Below are 22,674 nucleotides of genomic sequence, written 5' to 3'. Positions count from 1 at the left end.
AAGTGGAATTTTCCATAATTTTGGGTTTTTACTGGGGAGGGGCAAACAGGGGGCAAGAGGGGAATCCCCCCCCCCCGGTGCTGCCACTGGGTCTGACCATATATTTAAAATCTATTGTCTGACCTGATGCTGGTTTTCCTGGGAAATAAGGTTTTCCACTTTGTGCCTTCAACCATGCTAACATGTGTAAAGATTTTGAGACAAATTGATTCATTAAAAGTTGTTTTTACTAACTGTTCATGAGCTTTCTGTGTTTACTTTTAAATGTTTGACTGCTTAAATAGGAAGATGTCAATTTTCTTCAGAAGGGGTGGGTCATAAATATGTTGGTGACTGGAGTCAATTTTTTCGGACCCCCTATCATGGGTTAAATTTATTATGACCCCTCTCCTATCACATGTTGCCAATTTTTAAGACCCCCCCCCCTTTTGGACACTCAGATCCAAAACAAATTATTCCAGGTTAGAGGAAATGAGTCCCATTTTTGGAAAGAAGGCCCATATATATGTTGTCACAGTCGTTGTGCATCACAATTGGTGAAAAGCGCAAAATTGATTGAAAGTGTAAACACTAGGATCCACAACATGCTCATCTATCAGGGCACAGTTCTTTAACCCCAATACAGTTGCACATTCATTGAAAATTTGGGTACACAACTCAAGATCAAATTTTGCTCAATGGTTGTTTAATTGAGGTTATTGAACTATGGCATTGGGATGAGGCCATTGGTCCTTAGTGAAACATTGCATGAGTAGTGCACAAAGCCCTTGATCATTTTAATTTAAGTACCGGTAATCCCCCTATTTTAGGGTTGACAAATTACAACCCTCCATTTTTGGTTTAAAAAATCTATGACTCTGTACTGATATGACTCTTCTGAAGAAAGAAAATGACAGCCCCCTAAATAATACTGTTAATTATATACATGACTACCCTGATAACTGTTAAAATCATCGGAAGGACAAGAGCGGTTTTGATTTTCAACTGCTTAAAGGCCACTCCAAATATCTGGAAAACATATAAAGTTGGGAGCTGTGTAAAGTTTGGTGGTATAGAGATTAACATTGACTTAATTATATTTTAAGCCTACTTAATTGCGTTGCCCTTGTAAGTTTGCCTGGTCAACTGGGGGGTGTTCAAGTTTGGTACAGGTATTAAAGGCCCATTCAGTGATCCCAGCGCAAGTGTACAAAGATTGCTTAAAAGTGAAGGATAAGTCATTCATTTGGTATTTTTGAAATGAAATGATTTGAAGACAATCCATATCCTAACCCGATTGGGTTGAAACAACTTTATTAAATACCCAAACTACAATAAATCTCTGTAACTGCACATCCCCTCCTTTTAAAGGGATTTTTTATCAACATTATACAGTGTGTGCAATGACCCCTGATTAACATGCATTGACCTTACCATGCTTACTACACATGTACAGCACACACACTGTGTACATTCAGCTTGTGTTCACAGATATTACTGTGTGTATAGTGTGTTCTTGGTGTATGGTGTGTTCTTGTCTACAACAGTACTTAAGCAAGCAGTATTATCACACTGATATCAATTAACAGCTAACATGACAACAATTTTGCAAGGATGCCAGTCGATTTAATATGCAGTAGGTTTTTCATAAATTAATAATAGTAAGTTCAAAACTAAAAAGCTTTTTAAAATATAACACATGCAACCATAGTCCGAGGTGCTCTGACCCAGACACAGACTTTAAGGTACATATTTCGAGGTGCATAACAAACACCAAATTGGTGTCATAACAAACACCAAATTGGTGTCGTATGACCTTTGACATGCATGCATTCTTTTGTCGAGAAGCGACATGGTCTTTCAATTAAGTGCCGAGTGTCCTTGGCAGACTTGACTATGCTTCAGTGGTCATGAAAGGATTCAATAGCCTCTGCCCCAATAATCCCAAGCTATTGTCTGAAACTGCACCTCGGAAGATGTATGCTAACAATAGCTCGAGATACTCTAGCTAAAATACAGGTTTACATTTACTATCTTACATTATCTTGCTGTATTTCAGCTAGAGCTCCAAACGACAAGCTTCGGTTTTTTGGAGAACAATACTGTTACGTAAGATGAAGAAGAAACCCGCCTCGAGCCCGCCCTACTCATTATTTCATTGTACTTATTGCAATTTGCCTCCACACATTACGTAATCAACACAAAGCTTTTGTGAGGATTAGTGAGTGGATAAGAAATTGACAGTGGAGGATCGAAGGACACGCCGATTGTTAGTTGTCAATCATGAATTGCCGCAGCGTATTAATATTTTACTGCATGGCATTCCGCAAACACCAAGACAAATTATGCCGTATTTTTCCAAAGATCGTCTCATATGAAGTAAGCTGAATGCGATCTGTACTTTTGTAACATTCCGATCGCTTTTGATCACCTATTATCGGCGAATTTGCTTGAAAACACGTGAGTTCATGTTGTGTAAACATAATTAGCATAGACACAAATGAAATTACGATGCAATACAATGCAATTTGAATGCGCAGCAGATCTATAGAAATAACTTTGCCCGGTTTTATGCAGAATTAGACCCTGTCTGGCTAACAACTCAGTCCTTAAATGATAGTCATATAACGACCAAAAGATAAATGACTGACTATATATCATTGAGGACTGAGTTCCGCAGTCTAGCTCTGACCATGGAGGTATTTATATACCTCCATGCTCTGACGATAACACTCTGATCAGGGCTGTCAACTCTCACTGCATGCATTGGCCGTGAGTCTCACGCATTGGGTCACTTTCTCACGGTCTCACGCCAAGTACATCTCACGCCTAGGTAGTAAATGAATGTCACACAAAAAGCGGCTATCTTATAGAATACCCTACCATTTTTACATTCACAGTGTATGTGTATGGGTCGTTCATAAAAGACCCCCATTGAAAATCTACAGTGTAGGGTATTCTAAAAGAAATCCCAAAAAGCTCCCGCCCGCTTTTCAGATTCTTGAGAGCTGTGGCTCAAATAATCATAAAATGAACATTTTAGTTGGCAAATCCTGGTACGTACGCCTCTGTCTCACGCCAAGCAATTCCAAAAAGTTGACAGCCCTGACTCCGATCGCCATGCAATCTACGTTTTTTTGTAGCAGGCCAGTGGGATAACGGAACCGCTATGTGATCGAGCTAATGCAACCAGGGCCGTGACCGTCGTATTCAATATCCCATGTATAAAAAGTGATGTCACTTTCGCCGGCAGTTTGATTGACGGTAATTGCTATGTATACCTGATCATTCATTGCTATGCGGTTGCTATGCAATCCAGTCACGTAGCCTAAAACTTTAATATGTACTTGTGCACAGCTATGAATATTATGCGTGTTACTGCTTTGTCAGTCAACTTTTATTTGATTGACAGTTGCTAGGGCATTTCAGTGCCCAAATAGTTTCCAGACCTGCAAGTACAGGTACAATTGAATACCTGAGTGGAAGAAGGGCCCAACTCCATCAAAACTGTTTTTGAGATAAATTAAGAAAAAACTTAATATTTGGAAAAGTTTTATAGACAGAATGTTTTCATCTTCAGGGGACCTTTAATACATGAACATACAATATTACATACATTCGAAATTATATATGATGTTTCCATGGCAACGGTACAGGTCTTAATACAAGCTGGAGTTGGGCCCTTCTTCCACTAATATACTGAAAGTGACAGTTCCGGGTTATAAATAGCTACAGAAATTAGGTAATCACCATTAATTGCACAAGTAGAACTCATGTGATATATGTTAGCAAGAAAGTTTATAGTACTGTAAAATGGGGTGACTTTGGACACTGGGGTGACTTTGGACACACATGGGAAAAACTATTATTTCATGTAGGCTGTTTTACCTTTTAATATTTCTAAGAATATTTTTGTATGTTCTTATGTGGTGATGTATGGACATTACAAATGACTAAAGTTTTCCAGTATAATGTGTTATCTTATATGTTTTTCAGAACTTTTTAGCGGGGTCCATAAAATACAGGATTTTTGTGGTGGTCAAACTTTCGGTACTCCACCGGAACATAAGAGTAGAAACTCAAGCCTGTTGGTTGGATAGTAAACACAGATGAATCAAGAACCTACCTGGATAGTCATGATATCTAGCCACTCTTAAGAATTTAAAAGCAGGCTGTGTCCAATGTCACCCCAGGGTTTGGCTTCCTTTCCGGGGCGACTTTGGACATAACAAATGAATACAAAAAAATTTGACACTTTGTTAAAAATACACCACAGTGACCATGCCCTACCACAACAGTGTCCTCTGTGCTCCTACCCACCTCACAACTACTTCCACCCTCTCCATTGCTCTACTCTTCAGGTAGGGGTGACTTTGGACATGCACTTGATTACATGGTGTCTAAAGTCACCCCAAACCCAGGGGTGACTTTGGACAAACTTTGCCCCCAAAATTATCGTAAAATAAAATAAACTCGAGTTTACCTTATGGGCATGAACTGTCCTCTATTGGTACTTGCCAAACCCAACATGAAACTCAGAATTCTACTGATCATTATAAAAATATTTACGACAATACATCAAAATTATCCAAAGCCACCCCATGTTACGGTAGTGAAAAGCAGATTTCATGGATGAACAAAATTCCTCTTTAACCATATATATTTGTGGAAGAAGGGCCCAACTCCACGGAATTGGGCCTTTCTTCCATGAAAATCATGATTAAGTGTACATGGAAGACTATTTAGAGAGTGGATTTTGGCTCATCTTTCACACATAAGGAAGAACAGTCTGCTGGCAATAAAATGCTGAGTCTAACTCATTTTTGTAAAAAAAATGGAGTTGGGCCCTTCTTCCACTCAGGTATTCAATTGTAATGCAATTTGAAAGTATAATGTTTTTTGTTTTAAGAAAGAAATACCATTTTCTTCAAATTTTATGTTAGTAGAGATAATATTAGACCCATATTTTACTTGTTTTATTGAATTTCGAGCTAAATTTTATTTATGAAATGTGCACATAAACAGTGCAAAGCGACACTCCCGTCTTGATCATGATCAAGTCTAACATCGCCAGGCTAAAATCTCCTCAATCTTGAGCGAGACTGTCAAGGAAGTCTATTTCAGATATTTTTCCAAGATGGCGCACAGTGACTGCAAATTATTCGGACCCTTTCTGGCAAAAATACAGCTTATTTAGCCAAAGTTGACATAGGGGCATTGGTTATATTTTCCTAGCATTTCACTCAAACTTCCATCCATTTCATTGCCTAATTATTCACTAATTTCATGGGTACACCCTGTCAGTCCGAAAACACTGTCAGTCTGAATTTTTAGGGTTAGCCCTAATAACCATGATAACCCTAACTGTAAGGGGCTGTGCAATAATTATGAGCCCTGGCATGCTGGGGGAGGGTAAAATTGAGGGGGGGAGAAATTTTGGCAAGCGAAAGGGGGGAGCAAGCAATTTTGGTCAGCCAAGGAGAGGGGGGCCAGGAAATTTTTGCCACACATTACATTGATGGGGTGCCTTTTAAATATCATATCTAGACCATTTAATGTTTGCAAATTTGAATCCCAAAAATTTGGCATGTGTAAGGGGGATTTGTTGGTGGGCAGAGAGGGGGGGCAAGCAATTTTTGGCAGGCCGAGAGGGGGAGGGCAAGCAATTTTTGGCGGGCTGTTTGGATATTTTACTCAAAATTATTGCAAAGTCCCTAAGGCCAGCGGCAATGAATTCATAGCTACGGGTCGGTGATCGTGTGCGTGGCATGTGAGGGGTCCCGGGTCCAAACTATAATTGCTCACTAGAATTGATAATTGCCCCTCGATCCTGGCCAGATTCACAGCTTGAGTAGAGTCTGGCACATTGTTATGATAATGTTTTTTACAGTTAACTAATATGTTGCCTTGTTTGTCAAATGGGAACTGTTAATCAGGGATTGCCTCTTTTAATTTTGGCCCAAACAGATACAGAAATACAAAGATTATCGGCATACCAGCGCATACAAATGTATAATGTAGCCAGGCCTCCTTCGAACATGAGTCAAGGTTTTTTTAAATCATGTTGAGACTGGTGAGCTACGTTACCAGATTCCATAGTATGCACTTGTATAACATGTGTTTCCTAATATATATGTGATAGGTACCAGTGATCGAACCCCAAAAGCAGACATATCGTTCTAATGTTTGCAAATCACATCAAAACATTAAAAATTGGAACTATGTTACTGTGAGCTATATTACGCACTCATTGACACATTTTTAGTGAATCAGTTTTACATTTTACTCAAGTGATCTTTTGTATGCTTTTTATGACCTTGTGTGGACTTCAGGCCCGTAACCAGGATTTATTTGTGGGGGCTCATTTGTCAAAATTTGGACCTTTTTTGGACTTGGGGGATTTTGAAAAGAGGACTTTTCCCAAAAAATTTGGACTTTTTTTTACCAAAAAGGCATGAAAAACAATGATCAAATCATGATCGTAACGATCAAAATTTTGATCGTTACGATCAAAAAATGACCATAATAGGACTGCTGTGATCTTATAAAGAATGGTCATAGAAATGATCGTAACACGAATGTTGATCGTATTTTTGATTGTAATCCAAATATTTATCGTAAATTTGATCGTTTTTTTTTATCAATATGTTTGATCGCAATTACCCCTATGAAAAGAACGACCATGTTGATGCGATCATATTTACGACCAAATAGAAAACTACTTTTTTTTTTTTGCTCGCTATGCTCGCTAATGGGACTTTTGGCCATTTTGGGATTTGGTGGGGCGTCCAAGTGGGCAATATCACAATGTTAAAATGAAAAGAAGGCATTTCATAGCTGAAAACATCAAAAAAATGAGGAGCTTCCATCATCTCTGCAGTAACCACAATTCAAAATGACAGTTGGAAATATATTCCCATAATGCACCATTTGATCCTGAGGTCATATTGCAAAATATTTTATATTGCTAAATGCTAATTTTATATTGCTAAATACTAGTTGTTAACAGTATATTGCTTGAAATGTTTATATTGTTTATTTAGTTTTATATTGCTAATGGACATTGGTGCAGGTAACAATATATTGCCTAAAATATATATATTGCTAGCAAGGTTCCAAGGTTTTCTTATTCTATTTTGACAGGCACTATAATACCTCAGAGTCGTATTGATTTTTGGGAAACTGTTGTTGAAAAAGACTCTGATGATAATGGCCATGAAGAAACGGACTGGGAAGAAATTCATTTACGTAACTTTAAATGTTCTATCGATACAAGGCTCCGTTCAGTGTCCGAAATAAGGAAAATATGGAGGTTCCCTTATGAAAATGCCGAGCACATTTTGAGCTTGTATACGAGCTTGTTATGAGCTTGTTATATATGCTCGTTCAGAGCTTGTTACGATCAAGAAAAAGCTCGTAATGATCAAGAAAAAGCTCGTATTTGAAACAGAACGAGCTTATTTTTGAAACATTACGAGCTTGCATTTTGATGAGCTTGCAAATTACAAGCTCGATATTGGAACTGATGAGCTTATTTTGGAACAAAACGAGCTTGCACCCCAAGCGAGCTGAAACAAGCTCGCAGTTTCATTACGAGCTAATATATGCTCACAAATACGAGCTTGTAAATTACAAGCTCAATTTTGAAACAAAACGAGCTTATTTTTGAAACATATCGAGCTTGCAACATTTGTGAGCTGGAAACAAGCTCGCAACAGCAATTTCTATCGAGCTTACACAAGCTTATAAATGTAAGCTCACAAGCTAACTTGTTAACGAGCTTGTAACAAATGCAAGCTTGTTTCAAGCTCAATTGAGCTCCATATCACAAGCCAATATTCGTAATTTCTCGATTGTTGTCTTTTCCAAAAAGCACATTCTGGCTAATATGCAGGTCAGCTGATGGGCATCCTGTTGTCAGGTCAAAGGGCTTCATGTGGTCCTACACCTGTAGGTATATTATGATGTTTAAAAAAAAAATTGTGATTGACTATTGTTATTCTATGGAAAGTACATTGACGCAGAAGGTGCATCCTCTTATGATCGAGAAATTGTTATTTTGGCTATAGCAAATTAGGTTTGCCTCTCATCATCATCATGCTCATACCTACTTTTGACCTTGTTTTTTACCCCATCATAATTTCCTTCATTCTGGTTCTGGTTGAGTCGGCATTGCCAGACATGCTGTAGTGCTTCACCAACTTCGCAGTCAAAGGTCTATGCGCATTTAATGGCGTCAGCGTCATGAAAAGAGCTAATTAATGAAGATTATTTTGAACATTTCCCAAGCCCTGCCCTCGAAGCATTTATCGAAGCCCTGCCCTCTTTCCACATGTTAAAATAAATGATGTTTCCAATACATTTTAACCTTGACTCCAAAGTGTTTGGCACCTTTTTAACCATGATGTAAAACTAAACCTTGATGCAAAAGTAAAAGTTAAATACCGTGCACAATGCGTGTAGTCCTTTTCACATGTTTATTTGGGTGGTCTACTAATTCAGGATCGATCGCCGCATTCTCTCAGTTTTCTTCACCATTTTCCTTCATCTTTTTTCTAATCTGTCTCCTTCTTTTCTCTATCTTACCCTTCTCTCTCTCCTTTCCATGCCCCCCTCCAGCTCTGTCTTTCTCATACCCAACCAATTTTTAATACATGACCAAAGGTGCCAAGGCTGGCTTAATTCGGCAGTTTTCTTGCGACTCGTAAATACAAATAAAGAAAAAAAAACCCTTAACATACACCTTACTTTTACATATTTAGGCAATCGTGTGATTCTTAAATGTCTCGTTAACCATTCCTTTTAAAAATACTCTACACACACCTGTAAATTGGTTGAATTTATGCGTGACAAATGCTCTTCAAAATAGTCACATACGTGCGTCACGGATTCCATAAACTTCCTATGCAAATCGTTGCTAAGGCTTGTGCGCATGCGTGGAGGTTAACTTGTCGGCTCGTTCTAAAACTAAGATCTTTCAACATAATATATTTGGTTAGTAATCTTTTATAATGTACAATTGTTGTTTTAAATATTTTTTTTTCGCATTTTAATATATTTTTATGTCAAAAATTGTGGCAGTTTTTGTTTATTGTAAATATTTTTTTTTTGTTGTAAAAAGATTTGTGACAATGCCAAATTGAAAATCCAAGATGTCAGCGCCCAGTACTGTTGAAAATATTTTGAGCCAATTCAGGTTTGTATATATTGTAAACTCACATTTTCAGGGAAGGTAATGAAATGATGAGTGTTTAAGTAAGAGCTCCTGTACTGGAGCTTGTGTCAATTTGAGAATGAATGCACCATTCATTAATTTAAAGACAGCTGATGTCGAACTTCAAGTAAGCTTAAGCCTTAAAATTGAATTGTGATTGATCATGTGATAAACAACAACTTTTTTTTTTTTCTTTAAATGTTTTGTTGCATTTTAGATAAACAACAACTTGTTGAATTTGAAATGATGCTTAGTACAGGAACCCCGGTCCGGCACTCCGTGCAGCGCATCCACAGATATATAGATATTCATGCTAGTCGGTGAAAAAACACCTTTTTTTTTTTATTTTGCGAATTATTTGCCCTTCGACAATACTTCTTATTTCGCTAAAAAATGTTAATACATATATTGGAATTAAAAATGTAAAAAGTGATGGTGATGACAGCTATGTCTATATGAATCATTCAAAGGAGAAATTGTCACTATCAAGTACAACATTTATGAGCTTACACTTTTACAAGCTCACAAATTATCATAGTAGAAATTTTACAAAAGTACAAAATTTACGAGCTTGTATGCGGTCATGCGAGCTCACATCAAATTTGCAAGCTCACAACATGTTTTAGAAATATGAAGTACAAAATTAATGAGCTTGTATGTGCTCATGCGTTTTTGTTTCAAATTTTTGAGCTTACAAATTTAATAGAAATTTTTACTTAAAAATGTACAAGCTTGTGTGAGCTCACATGTAAAGTTTATGAGCTCATGTGTGCTCGTGCAAGCTCACATATAAGAAACGAGCATTTTGAGCTCGTAAGGTTTGTGTGGGCAAGATCGCAATTGACTACTTGTGCTCGTAATTTGTTTGTATTGTGAGCTCGTGTTCGTAAATATGAGCTCGACCTTTTCGACCTCGAGCTTGAAGGAGCTCAATGTTGCTTACACAAGCAAAATCAATCACATCTGAGCTCAAAATAAGCTCACTCGAGCTCGAAACAAGCTTATTCGAGCTTGTTTTTATGATTACATTTTCGTAAGGGTTGTCCCGAGGACAACTGAAGCATAAATTCTGCTTGTCCTCAAAACATTTTGGTTGTCCCCAAAATGTGTCATATTTTTGGAGGTAAAATATAGTGGTTGTCCAGGGGATAAGTTCATAGCTCAATTTGGTTGTCCCCAGTGATTTTTGGACAAGAGGACAAGAGGATAAGTGCTTATTTCGAACACTGGCTCCGTTCCTTTTATTTCAAAGTTTTCCATAAGGCAATTGCTTTTAATGATTTTTTATTCAAAATTAAGCGGAAAGATTCCCCACTTTGTGATTTTTGTGATAAATTTCCTGAATCAATCATTCACATCTTTTGTGAATGTGAACAGGTTAAACCTATTTGGGATAAATTTGTTCAAGTTATTCAAGATAAACATGATATTGATTTTTCCATTTCAAATTTCGATATGATCTTTGGGATTAGTAAAGATAATTTCATTACATACTTAATTTTATGTATAAAATACTATATTTATGTTTGCAAATTTCAAAAAAAGAAGCTTAATTTTTTGAGTTGTAAGGCTTTTATTAAAAACAACATTACGTAGTATTTTATTGCCAAAAAAGGGAAAACTTTCTGCCCATTTCAAAAAATGGCGGTTTGATTTTTAATTTTTCTTTTGGTACCATACCATACATGTAAGTACATGTACTGTATCTTATTTGATTTTTAAAGACTGGTTGTCAGAACATGATTCTTTGAGTATACTCTTGTATTTTGTTTAAGTTTAAAATATAGTAACACTTTGTTATTAATGCTGTGTATGTAATTCTTTGTGATTTTTAATGATTTTTTGTGATTCTTTTTAATTGTTCTTTTGTTTATAAAAACAAAACAAAATAAAAGCACTGGCACCGAAATATGTGCTCAGTGGAAAAGAGAAAAAAATATGCTTCAACACTGCTTGTGGTATTGCTAAAATAAAGCATATTTTGTTTATTGCTTGTGATATTGCTTAAATATTGCTTAATTAGGCTTCAACATTGGTAAGGGTCTAGCTACATATCCCGGTACATATCATGGCCTCCATGCACACTCATGATCGACTATTAAATCAATAAAATATGTGTACAAGAGACAGCCTCTTGCCCTTATCTTTCTCACATTATAATGCACACACTTCAAGAAGTTTTACAAATCCATTAACCACAAAGTCATTTTGGGTGGGCTCTTATTTTTTATATTGTTTACAAAATTACATATAGGTAAAAAATGGCCCAGAATATGGACTTTGTGTGTTGATGGCTCTGTGTTTGATACACTAGTAGTTGAATATGCATGGATCCACATAATGATAGAGGATGGCAAACACGTAGAAGAATAATTATAATGTCGTAAAAAGAATATTTATTACACAAATTTTCGGCCTCGCCTTCGTCAGGTGACAATATTGGTGTTGTGAGGCCTACACGAGAGAAACATTTAAAAACATGATTAAAACGCGAGCGCAGGTGAATGGTGGGAGCGACACGCAAGTGACACATGAGCGACAAGAGAGCAGCGGGTGGAGCGTATACAAATACAGCGCGTTAAACATGTTTAAGTTGGAAAACATAACGCGCAAGACAGAAAATAAAATAAAATTATAAAATGCGTAAACGTGTGTGCGAGTACAAAAAAGTTATAGGCGTCGCGCAAGCACAAGCGTAGGCCTAAGGTTAAAAACGCGTAGAGCATATGCAAATAAAGAGCGTTAGAGGATCATGTGTTGTAAAGTCGCTGGGTGGGCACTTATAGGGGTATGAGGAGTTAATGCAACGAATACGGTACTTGTTTTTATATGTGGAGTTGTGGACAATAATGAACAAAAAAAATGGTACGAATCAGATACTAAGGAGAAGCTTTATGAATGCCAACACTGTAATAAAGACTTCACAAGAAAACAAAATTGGATGTACCATGAATACGTACACTACGAAAATTCATGTCAATGTAAAGCCTTATGTATGTAAAGTATGCAAAAAGAGCTTCACAGTGCCACATATACCTTGAAACGGCATGAAGCAAAACATGGCAATGATAAGTCTTGTGTTTGTAAAGTATGCAACAAGGGCTTTACACTGCCACATGATTTGAAATGGCACATAGGAATCCATAGCAATGAGAAGCCTCAAGTATGTGAAGTATGCAACAAGGGCTTTAGACTGTCAAATAACTTGAAAAAGCATAAAGCAATTCATAGCAATGAGAAGCCTTACAAATGTCAAATTTGTAAAAAATGCTTTACGCTTCCTCATAACCTAAAAGCACATATACAGACTCATAGCAAAGAGAAGCCTTATATATAGTGTGAAGTATGCAACAAGAGCTTTAAGCTGGCAGGCTATTTGAAGAGGCACATACTAACTCATGCCAATAACAAGGACTTTACGAGGCCATGGCGATTAAAAAAAAACCCTGAAAAAACATGGAACAACTCACATGTAAGACAATACAAGTTTAAATTAACCCCATGAGAACTATACCTGCCTTTTGGTCAAAAAGGAATTTTCATTATCAATTGGACCAATGAGCAACATTGTTAGAATAATTTCGCCATACCAAAAAAAAAAAAAAAAATGGGGTGAATTATTTGCAAAACTCCATTCTGATTGGTGATTAAAATGAAGATATCATGCAATTGACCAATCAGAGGCAATGTCAAATTGGCAGGTAGTGCTCAGGGGGTTAAAGTATGTTTGTCTACCTAATAAAAATGACTGAGTGCTTTTATTTATAACTTCAAATGTAACCACTGGAATCACACAGAAAGGAATTTGAAGCACAATCAGTTTCCTACACGTTAGTGCAAATCGCATTATATTTGGTTCAGATTTGTTCTTCAGATCTTTAATTGTATTCCAATTCATGTTGACACTATGGACCACAATGGCCTCATCCCAATGGCATAGTTCAACAACACGGTCAGAATTTCGGCGTGAATCGATACTCACAAAGAATCTCGTAAACAGATTTGTGTGAATCAAAGTTGATTCCCGCAAACGTTTGTAGGTTACACAGAAGTTGATTTGCGAGAATCAAATGATTCCCGCAAATTTATTCTGCAAGAATCAAGATTGATTCTCGTAATGTGAAACAAAATTCTGACCCTGCAACCACCTCAATTAAATAATCATAGTGCATATCATATGGTTGGTACATTTTTTTTATACAATTTAGTTTGCAAAACACTACAAATGTATGTATTATGTATATTTTAAATCCTCAGAGCATGCATGACTTCCAGAGGTTTTCCAAATGTGTTCAACCTGAAGCATCACACTTGTATATGGTACGGTACTTTATAATGGAGGAAAATCATTGAATTAATTGCACACTACCTTCAGACAAATATGTTCAGTTTGCGAAACCACTACCACATTAACTGTGTATCAAAGAACATAAAACTGACATTTCACAATCACAATATTCATTTTAAATTCCTCATTTCAGAACATGACTTCCAGAAGACTTCAAAACTTGTTCAACCTGAAGCCCTACAAATGTATATATTGCAGCAGGTATTTCCATGACACTTTTCTATATCTGAATCACCTGATCCATCATAAGAAGCGGATTAGACCATATTGGTATGAATCAGACACCAAAGAGAAGCTATATGAATGTCAACATTGTAAGAAAGACTTCACAAGAAAACAAAATTGGATGGACCATGCTATGAAAATTCATATCAATGCAAGGCCTTATGTATGTAAGGTATGCAAGAAGGGCTTCAAAGTGGCACATAACTTGAAAAATCATCATGAATCAATTCATTGCAATGAAAAGCCTTATGTATGCAAAGTATGCAACAAGGGCTTTAAACGGTCATATACCTTGAAACAGCATGAATTAGCAATTCATAGCAATGACAAGCCTTTTGTACATGTATGTGAAGTATGTAACAAGGGCTTCATACGGGCAAGTTATTTGGAATGCCATGAAGCAATTCATAGCAACAAGAAGCCTTATAATTGTCAAATTTGTAAAAAAGGCTTTACCTTTTCTTGTAACTTAAAACTACATTTACAGACTCATAGCAAAGAGAAGCCTCATATATGTAAAGTGTGCAACAAGGGCTTTGCACGGGCATGTGATTTGAAACGACACATAGCAATCCATAGCAAAGAGAAGCCTCATGTATGTAAAGTATGCAACAAGGGCTTCAAATGGAGACATCACTTGAAACAGCATGAAGCAGTTCACAGTAATGAAAAGCCATATGTATGCAAAGTATGCAAGAAGGGCTTTAAACTGGCAAATAACTTGAAACAGCATGAACCAATTCATCACAATGAAAAGCCTTTTGTATGCGAAGTATGTAACAAGGGCTTTACAATGGCAAGGTATTTGGAACGCCATGAAGCAATTCATATGTAACAAGGGCTTACTTCATACGGGCAAGTTATTTGGAACGCCATGAAGCAAATCATAGCAACAAGAAGCCTTATAATTGTCAAATTTGTAAAAAAGGCTTTACCTTTTCTTGTAACTTAAAACTACATTTACAGACTCATAGCAAAGAGAAGCCTCATATATGTAAAGTGTGCAACAAGGGCTTTGCACGGGCATGTGATTTGAAACGACACATAGCAATCCATAGCAAAGAGAAGCCTCATGTATGTAAAGTATGCAACAAGGGCTTTGCACAGGCACATACTTTGAAACAACACAAAGTAATTCATAGCAATGAGAAGCCTTATATATGTAAAGTATGCAACAAGGACTTCAAACGGAGACATCACTTGAAACAGCATGAAGTAGTTCACAGCAATGAAAAGCCATATGTATGCAAAGTATGCAAAAAGGGCTTTAAACTGGCAAATAGCTTGAAACAGCATGAACCAATTCATCACAATGAAAAGCCTTTTGTATGCGAAGTATGTAACAAGGGCTTTACAATGGCAAGGTATTTGGAAGCCATGAAGCAATTCATATGTAACAAGGGCTTAATTCATACGGGCAAGTTATTTGGAACGCCATGAAGCAAATCATAGCAACAAGAAGCCTTATAAGGCAAAAAAAAAAGGTTGTTTGTTTGTCCTCCACCGCCCGCTCCTCAGTTAGGCCTGACCAAATTGTTTTTTTTTAATTTTTTTAATTTTTTTTTTTTATTAAATAACAAATTCAATTTTTTTTTCTTCAGATTTGGAGTATCTCTGGACCTAGCTAGAGCCCAAATGCTAGTACCTTTCAAGGTTGAAAATAAAAAGCCCACCAAAAAACATTTTGTGTCTTCAATATGCAAAGTTATAATTTGTGTTCATGTCATAGTCATAATATTAATGACTTCAAGTACATTGGATTTATATCCATTTTGAAATCATTAAAAAACTATGACATGAACACAAAATATAACTTTGCATTTAAAGAAACAAAATGTTGTTGTTCTTTTAAGTCACCATGAATGATTGTAGGTTCAGGAATATGCCAAATCCGAAAAAAAATTTAAAAAAAAAAATCTGCCCGCCCGCACCTCCTCTTTCAAAGCTGTGGAGGACAAACAAACAATTTTTTTTTTTTGGCCTAATTGTCAAATTTGTAAAAAAGGCTTTACCGTACCGTTTCTTGTAACTTAAAAGTACATTTACAAACTCAAAGCAAAGAGAAGCCTCATATGTAAAGTATGCAACAAGAGCTTTACATGGGAATATTCCTTGAAACAACACAAAGTAATTCATAGCAATGAGAAGCCTTATATATGTAAAGTATGCAACAAAAGCTTCAAACGGAGACATCACTTGAAACAGCATGAAGCAGTTCACAATTAATGAAAAGCCATATGTATGTAAGAAGGGCTTAACTGGCAAATAACTTGAAACAGCATGAACCAATTCATCACAATGAAAAGCCTTTTGTATGCGAAGTATGTAACAAGGGCTTCATACAGGCAAGATATTTGGAACCCCATGAAGCAATTCACAGCAACAAGAAGCCATACAAATGTCAAATTTGTACAAGAAGCCTCCTCGCCCTCATGTATGTAAAATATGTAACAAGGGCTTTACACAGCCCCGGACACAGCCATGCCAATTGAAAAAACATGGACAAACTCACAGTAAGAAGACAACAGAGAGATAAATACAGTGTGTTTTAATCAAAATGACTGAGTGCATTTATCTTCAAAGGTATACAGTTGGAATCACAAAATTTTAAAAGAAATTGAAGCATATCCTACATATCCTACATATCCATGCAAATCGCATTAGATACAGGGTGTCCCCCAAAAAAGAGGCCCCTCATTGGGCCCTCTTTTTCTCCTATTTCTGAAAAGTTGATTAAATATATTTTGGTATGTAAAGAAACCTTTAATCGTTAGCTTTAATAATTAAACCAAAACAATTATTTCAATTGGCTCATAACTTTTGAAGATATGTCCTTTTGAATAAAAGTACCCGTTTTTCACTCTGTCCACGGATAGCAAACAGAGTGGTTGGGATGGCTCATGCTGTGGAGTGGCCTGTACGATCACCAGACCTCACACCACTTGATTTGTTTCCTTTGTGACAAAATCCAAGATCTTCGCAAACGTATTACTGAATGCATTCGCAAGTATCCGGCGCACAAGGATGGTACGCAAGGCAATTGATGCAATGAAGACCAGGGCTGAAACCTGTATTCGCCAAGGAGGCAACCAGGTAGAGGGCAGAGCAGCACAGTAAACTCACTTCAGAAGAACCAAAGACAAACCAAACAGCCCTTTAGGGCTACCTTTTATCCTAAAAAGAGAAATTACTTATGTTGTAAATAAAAACAAAGAAAGCAAGAAACAACAAAGTAAGAAACATAATAAAACAAAAAGGCATAAATAACAAAGAAAAAATAAGTAATTGCAAGTAAAGCAAAAGAAGTCCCATTCAGCATCCATTTTACCCCCGGATTTTACCCACAAATTAATGACACAATTAACAAAATCCATTGCCCATAAACCCACCGGTAAAGTCCATTCCATAAATAAAGTTATTTTATAAAGTTATCATTGAGGAATGTTTGATATTCATGCATGATCAAATGTTTGTATGTGTACTCCTTTTCAATCTTTGAAGTAGCCAAACCTTCTCCGTGGACAGAGTGAAAAACGGGTACATTTCCTTAAAATAGCATATCTTCAAAAGCTGTGAGCCGATTGATATAATTGTTTTGGTTTATTCAAGCTAACGACTCAAGGTATCTTTACATACCAAAATATATTTGATCAAATTTTCAGAAATAGGAGAAAAAGAGGGTGAAATGAGGGGCCTCTTTTTTTTGGGACACCCTGTATTATATAAAATTTAGTCTGCAAAAAAAAAAAAAACCACATTACATAGGCCTATTTACATTTTACAATATATCCCTTTTCAATCTTCAGAACATGACTTCCAGAAGACGTACCTCAAAATCATCACAAATGTATAGGCTCAACTTGTATAGATGAGGTGACCTCAATGTTTATCAACAAAGGCAAGGGACTGGTATATCTTTATGCTTGAATGAACCCCATGCAACCACTACACTGTTTAATAGTCTTATTGTGATGTGGCAGGAGTTTTAAAAACATGAGCCCTGAACAAAATATGATGGGCGCATACAGCCAGGTAAAAAACAATGGAAATTGTGAGTGATGATGCGTGCGCATACTGCCAGGCATTGACGTCAGAAGTACGTCACATTATCTATAGGCTAGCCACTTTATAATAGCGTTAAATTATATATACTGTTGCGTGATGTAACGCTTCATAAAACTACAATAAATCAGGAGGCAAAGACGACGTGGTTTAGTTGCTATTCTGCCATGATGGAGACTCAAAGGACCCAAAGAGGGTGTGATTTATTATAACGTACCCAGGGGTATCGGATCCCGTTACATCTCCTTTCCTTTAGAAAAAATGATTTAAAAAAATTCTATGCTCAAGGAGTTTTTTCACTAAATCTGTTCAAGTGTCCATATTGTCAATTTGACTGTCCATGTGGTTGTGATGAAACAAACTGTTCATTTATCTGTGATTATTTCTGTTAAAAGTCATTTTATAAGTAACACATGTACGGTATCCTCAGAACAAGGATTACAATTTTGGATATTTTCCTTCAATGAAACAATGACTATGATGACAAATAAACAATATGCCAAAAGCTCTGTTCTCTGTACAGCTCACTGTCACTTAATTGCTTTATTAGTTTATTATGCTTGCAATCTTGCTTATACATTAGCTCAGCAAACAGTTTATGATACACGACTACTTACAAACGTCAGTTCTTCCAAGCTGGTGTCCACACTCAAGGACGATTATACAGTGACATTCTTAAATTTGGACCAGATTCACATTCATGCATTCGCCGATACGCACTTCCATCAATTCTCTAAAACACAGCCGTAGGCAATTAGGTACGACAGCTCGTCACCTCAACTTTCGGCCAATCGGCTTCTCACGGAAATTGACGAAGTTCATTCAGAAAGCTTATATTTTACGCCCCGATGACCAGATGAAATCTTGCATTTTCACAGTCTTAACGACGTCCACGGCGACTGGACTCGTTTCACTACGGGCGGGAGTCCTCCACAATGTCAGAAAACCACTCTGACACCATGTTGCGTGATCGATGTAACGCTTCATAAAACTACAATAAATCAGGAGGCAAAGACGACGTGGTTTAGTTGCTATTCTGCCATGATGGAGACTCCAAGTGTAGAATAATGACATCGAATGATATTATTCATATATCAGTGATCGCCCATCACTATCTAAAATGGCGACTTACATGAGCTAGATTGTTTACCTTGACTATCAGAATAAATCCTTAGCATCCTATATTATTAAAGCCTATCTGAGTATTCATCATGGTGTCAGTCGTAGAGGATATGTTTTGGAAACCGGTGGCAAGTAGATACCGTAAATACACGCAATAACCAGTGAGTAACGTAGTGATAAAGTCAGCGTACGCACCACAGCATTTAAGCTTACTTACCGCATCGATATCAGACGCTCTACACGCGTGTAATCCAAAAACATGGCAGAATTTCGCAAGCCAGACCCCTAAGCTTCAAGGAACGTGGCAGAAAATTGGCGAATATTTGAACAGGATTTCGATATATTCGTCATGGCCGCACATGGAGCGAAGTCCCAAAAGGAACAAGCTTACATCCTACTTAATATTGCCGGCAAAGACGCAATAGAAAAGAGTAGGAGTTTCACGTATAAAGCAGCTGTTACAAACGATGAAGGTAACATTGTAACCCCTGCTGAGTCGAAAGAAGACCCAGAAATACTGAAAACAAAGTTCAGAGAGTTGTGTTCCCCACAAAAAAACGTCATAATGGAAAGACATAAGTTTAACTCAAGGTTTCAAAAACCTGGTGAAAGCTTTCAAAGCTTCGCGGCAGAACTCAGGACATTAGCTCAAACATGTGAGTTTGATAAGCTCACCCCAGATGAACTTATTAGGGACAGGATCGTGTGTGGTATAAATAATGATAGACTGAGAAGATCGATGTTGAAAGAACGTGATCTTACACTGGTGAAAGCAGTACAGTTGGGCCAGATATCTGAAATGACTGATGCGCATTCCAAGACACTTACAGCCGCAGCAGCCGATTCGGATTCAACAAGCGCCGTACACTATATCAACAAGAAAAAACCACAGTCCGCAAATTATAGGAAATTCAAGCCTAAGGTGAATTCAAATCCCAGTCCTACCCCTCCTAGTACAAGCAAGCCATTAAGAGAATGCAAGAATTGTGGAGCCAGTCATCCGAACGGACAGTGCAAAGCAATGGGGCAAACCTGTCATTTCTGCAAGAAGCAATCACTTCAAGCATATGTGTCGAGTCGCAGAAGACAGCAAGCAAGACCTGCACAACACGGTCAGCGAAGCGTACATGAAATAGATGTGCAGGAGGAGGACATAGATTATACAGACTATGTGATAGACATGATAGGAAGTATAAACTGCCCTCAGCTATTTGATCAAGATTCTATTTACACCAATTTGCAAGTGAATGGTCACAGTGTCAACATCAAAGTTGATTCAGGAGCCAAGTGCAGTGTTATGCCAATGTCTCTTCTACAGCAAATCGGTTGTGACCAACACCTCAACACGCAATACAAACCAGGTTTATTAGCGTATGGAGGTACCATCATACCAACTATTGGTGTTGCTAGACTTGAGTGTATCAGTGATGGAAAGAAATACAACACAGAATTCAAGATCGTAGCCGCATCAAGATCTTCAGTCGTACCACTACTGGGTTGCAGAGATTCATTGAATATGGGTTTAATCACATTGAACATGAACATGGTTCACATCATTGACACTCCGGTAGAAATTACTGAATACGCAGACTTATTTGATGATAAGTTGGGCGCACTACCAATTAAGTACAAGATGACCCTTGACCCAGCAGTACCTCCCGTGATACGACCCCCCAGAAAAGTACCAAAGCCAATGGAGGAGAAAGTGATTCAAGAGTTGAAACGAATGACAGCATTAGGTGTAATAGAGCCTGTCGAGGAAGCCACAGAGTGGGTTTCGTCAATAGTAGCAACAAAGAAGAAGAATGGAGAGGACATAAGACTTTGTATTGACCCGCAAGATCTTAATCGAGCACTCAGGCGACCACATCATCCAATGAAAACGGTCGAAGAGATAACTATGAATTTAGCGGATGCTACAGTGTTCATTAGTGCTAGATGCCAAAACTTCCTTTTGGCAGGTCCCTCTGGATGAAGAGTCATCCAAACTCACTTGCTTTAACTCTCCGCTAGGGAGATACAAGTATCTCAGAATGCCATACGGAATTAACAGTGGGTCGGAAGTCTTTCAACGGTCAATAGAAACATTGTTTGAAGGATACCCATGTTCAATCATTGTAGATGTGTTGTTAGTTGCGGGAAAGGACTTAGAAGAGCATGATGCAAATCTAGAGAGAGTGTTGAAGAGAGCAAGAGAAGTCGGTTTGAAGTTGAACAAGGACAAATGCAAATTTAGGCAGTCAGAAGTCGGTTATGTTGGTCACCTCGTAACAGATAAAAGGATCAAGCCCGATCCAGCGAAGGTATCCGCGATTAATGAAATTCCGATACCTGAAGGACCAGCAGACCTGCAACGATTTCTCGGCATGGTAAACTATGTGTCAAAGTTCATAGAAAACTTCAGTGAAGTATCAGCACCGCTAAGACAGTTGCTACACAAAGGCGTCCAATTCAGCTGGCAAAATGAGCATCAACGAGCTTTCGATGAGCTTAAGCGTTTGATAAGTAGCCCTCCAGTACTCGCATTTTATGATGTCAACAAGCCATTGACACTCACCTGCGATGCTAGCCAATTCGGACTTGGATGTGCATGTATGCAAGATGGCAGACCTATAGCCTTTGCGTCATGTACTATGACGGAGACAGAGCAACATTACGCGCAAATTGAGAAGGAGTTGCTAAGTATAACCTTCAAGCGTGTCGCAAGTTCCACCAGTACATATATGGCAAGCACATCCGCATAGAAACGGATCACAAGCCCCTAGTGACAATTTTGAAAAAACCAATATCAAAAGCACCATCACGCTTATACAGAAGATGATGCTGCTGCTACAGAGGTATGATTTCGAGTTGTACTACAAGAAAGGAGCTGAACTCTACTTAGCTGACACACTTTCAAGAGCGCCCTCTACTAGAAAGGATGACATTAACTTTGAATATGAAGTCATGACGATTTCTAACTCCAGAGTGTCGGACAGTAGAAAAGAAGAGCTAATCAAGAAACAGCGAAAGATCCAGCGATGCAGAAACTGATAGACACAGTGCATCGTGGATGGCCCAAGACACATTCAGCATGTGCACCAGAGATACGCAGCTACTTCCCATTCCGCCAAGAGATGGTAGTAGATAACGGTATAGTCATGAAAGGACAGAAAGCAGTAATTCCACAATCACTCCGCACAGAGTATGCTAAGATCTTACATCGTGGACACCAAGGCGCAGAAGCTACAAAGCGCAGAGCCCGCGATATAGTGTACTGGCCCGGAATGAACAGTGATTTAGAGAGACATGTAACCGAGTGTTCAATTTGCAACGCGCTAAAGAGCCACCAGCAGAAGGAGCCTTTAGTGCTTCATGACATTCCAGATCTGCCGTGGACAATTGTCGGTACAGACATTTTCGAATGGAATAGTTTGCACTATCTAGTGGTAGTAGATTCCTATTCGGGATGGTATGAAATAAACAGCCTCGCAAATTTGACAGCGACAACAGTGATAACAAAGCTGAAGCGTCACTTCATAGCAACGCATGGTACCCCCAAATCGTCATAAGCGACAATGGTGGTCAGTTTTCGGACACCAGTTCAAAGCGTTCGCCAAAGAATGGAACTTTACTCACATTACAAGCAGTCCCGAATACCCCCAGTCAAACGGTTTGTCTGAAAACGCAGTGAAACAAGCCAAGCTACTGTTAGAGAAAACCAAGAGAGAAGGTTCCGACATCT

General features: G+C 37.8%; 1 protein-coding gene across 1 annotated transcript in view; it reads right to left on the bottom strand.

Moving 5' to 3' along the window:
- Positions 1-22,674, bottom strand: part of LOC140138970 (laminin subunit beta-2-like) — a 555,517-nt gene that overhangs the window by 73,066 nt on the left and 459,777 nt on the right. The gene's annotated exons all lie outside the window — the stretch shown is intronic.

The sequence above is a fragment of the Amphiura filiformis genome, chromosome 18, assembly GCF_039555335.1.
Source record: "Amphiura filiformis chromosome 18, Afil_fr2py, whole genome shotgun sequence".
NCBI lineage: Eukaryota > Metazoa > Echinodermata > Ophiuroidea > Amphilepidida > Amphiuridae > Amphiura > Amphiura filiformis.
The sequence above is the reverse complement of the archived record's forward strand: the minus strand, read 5'-3'. Positions and strand labels throughout refer to the sequence as shown.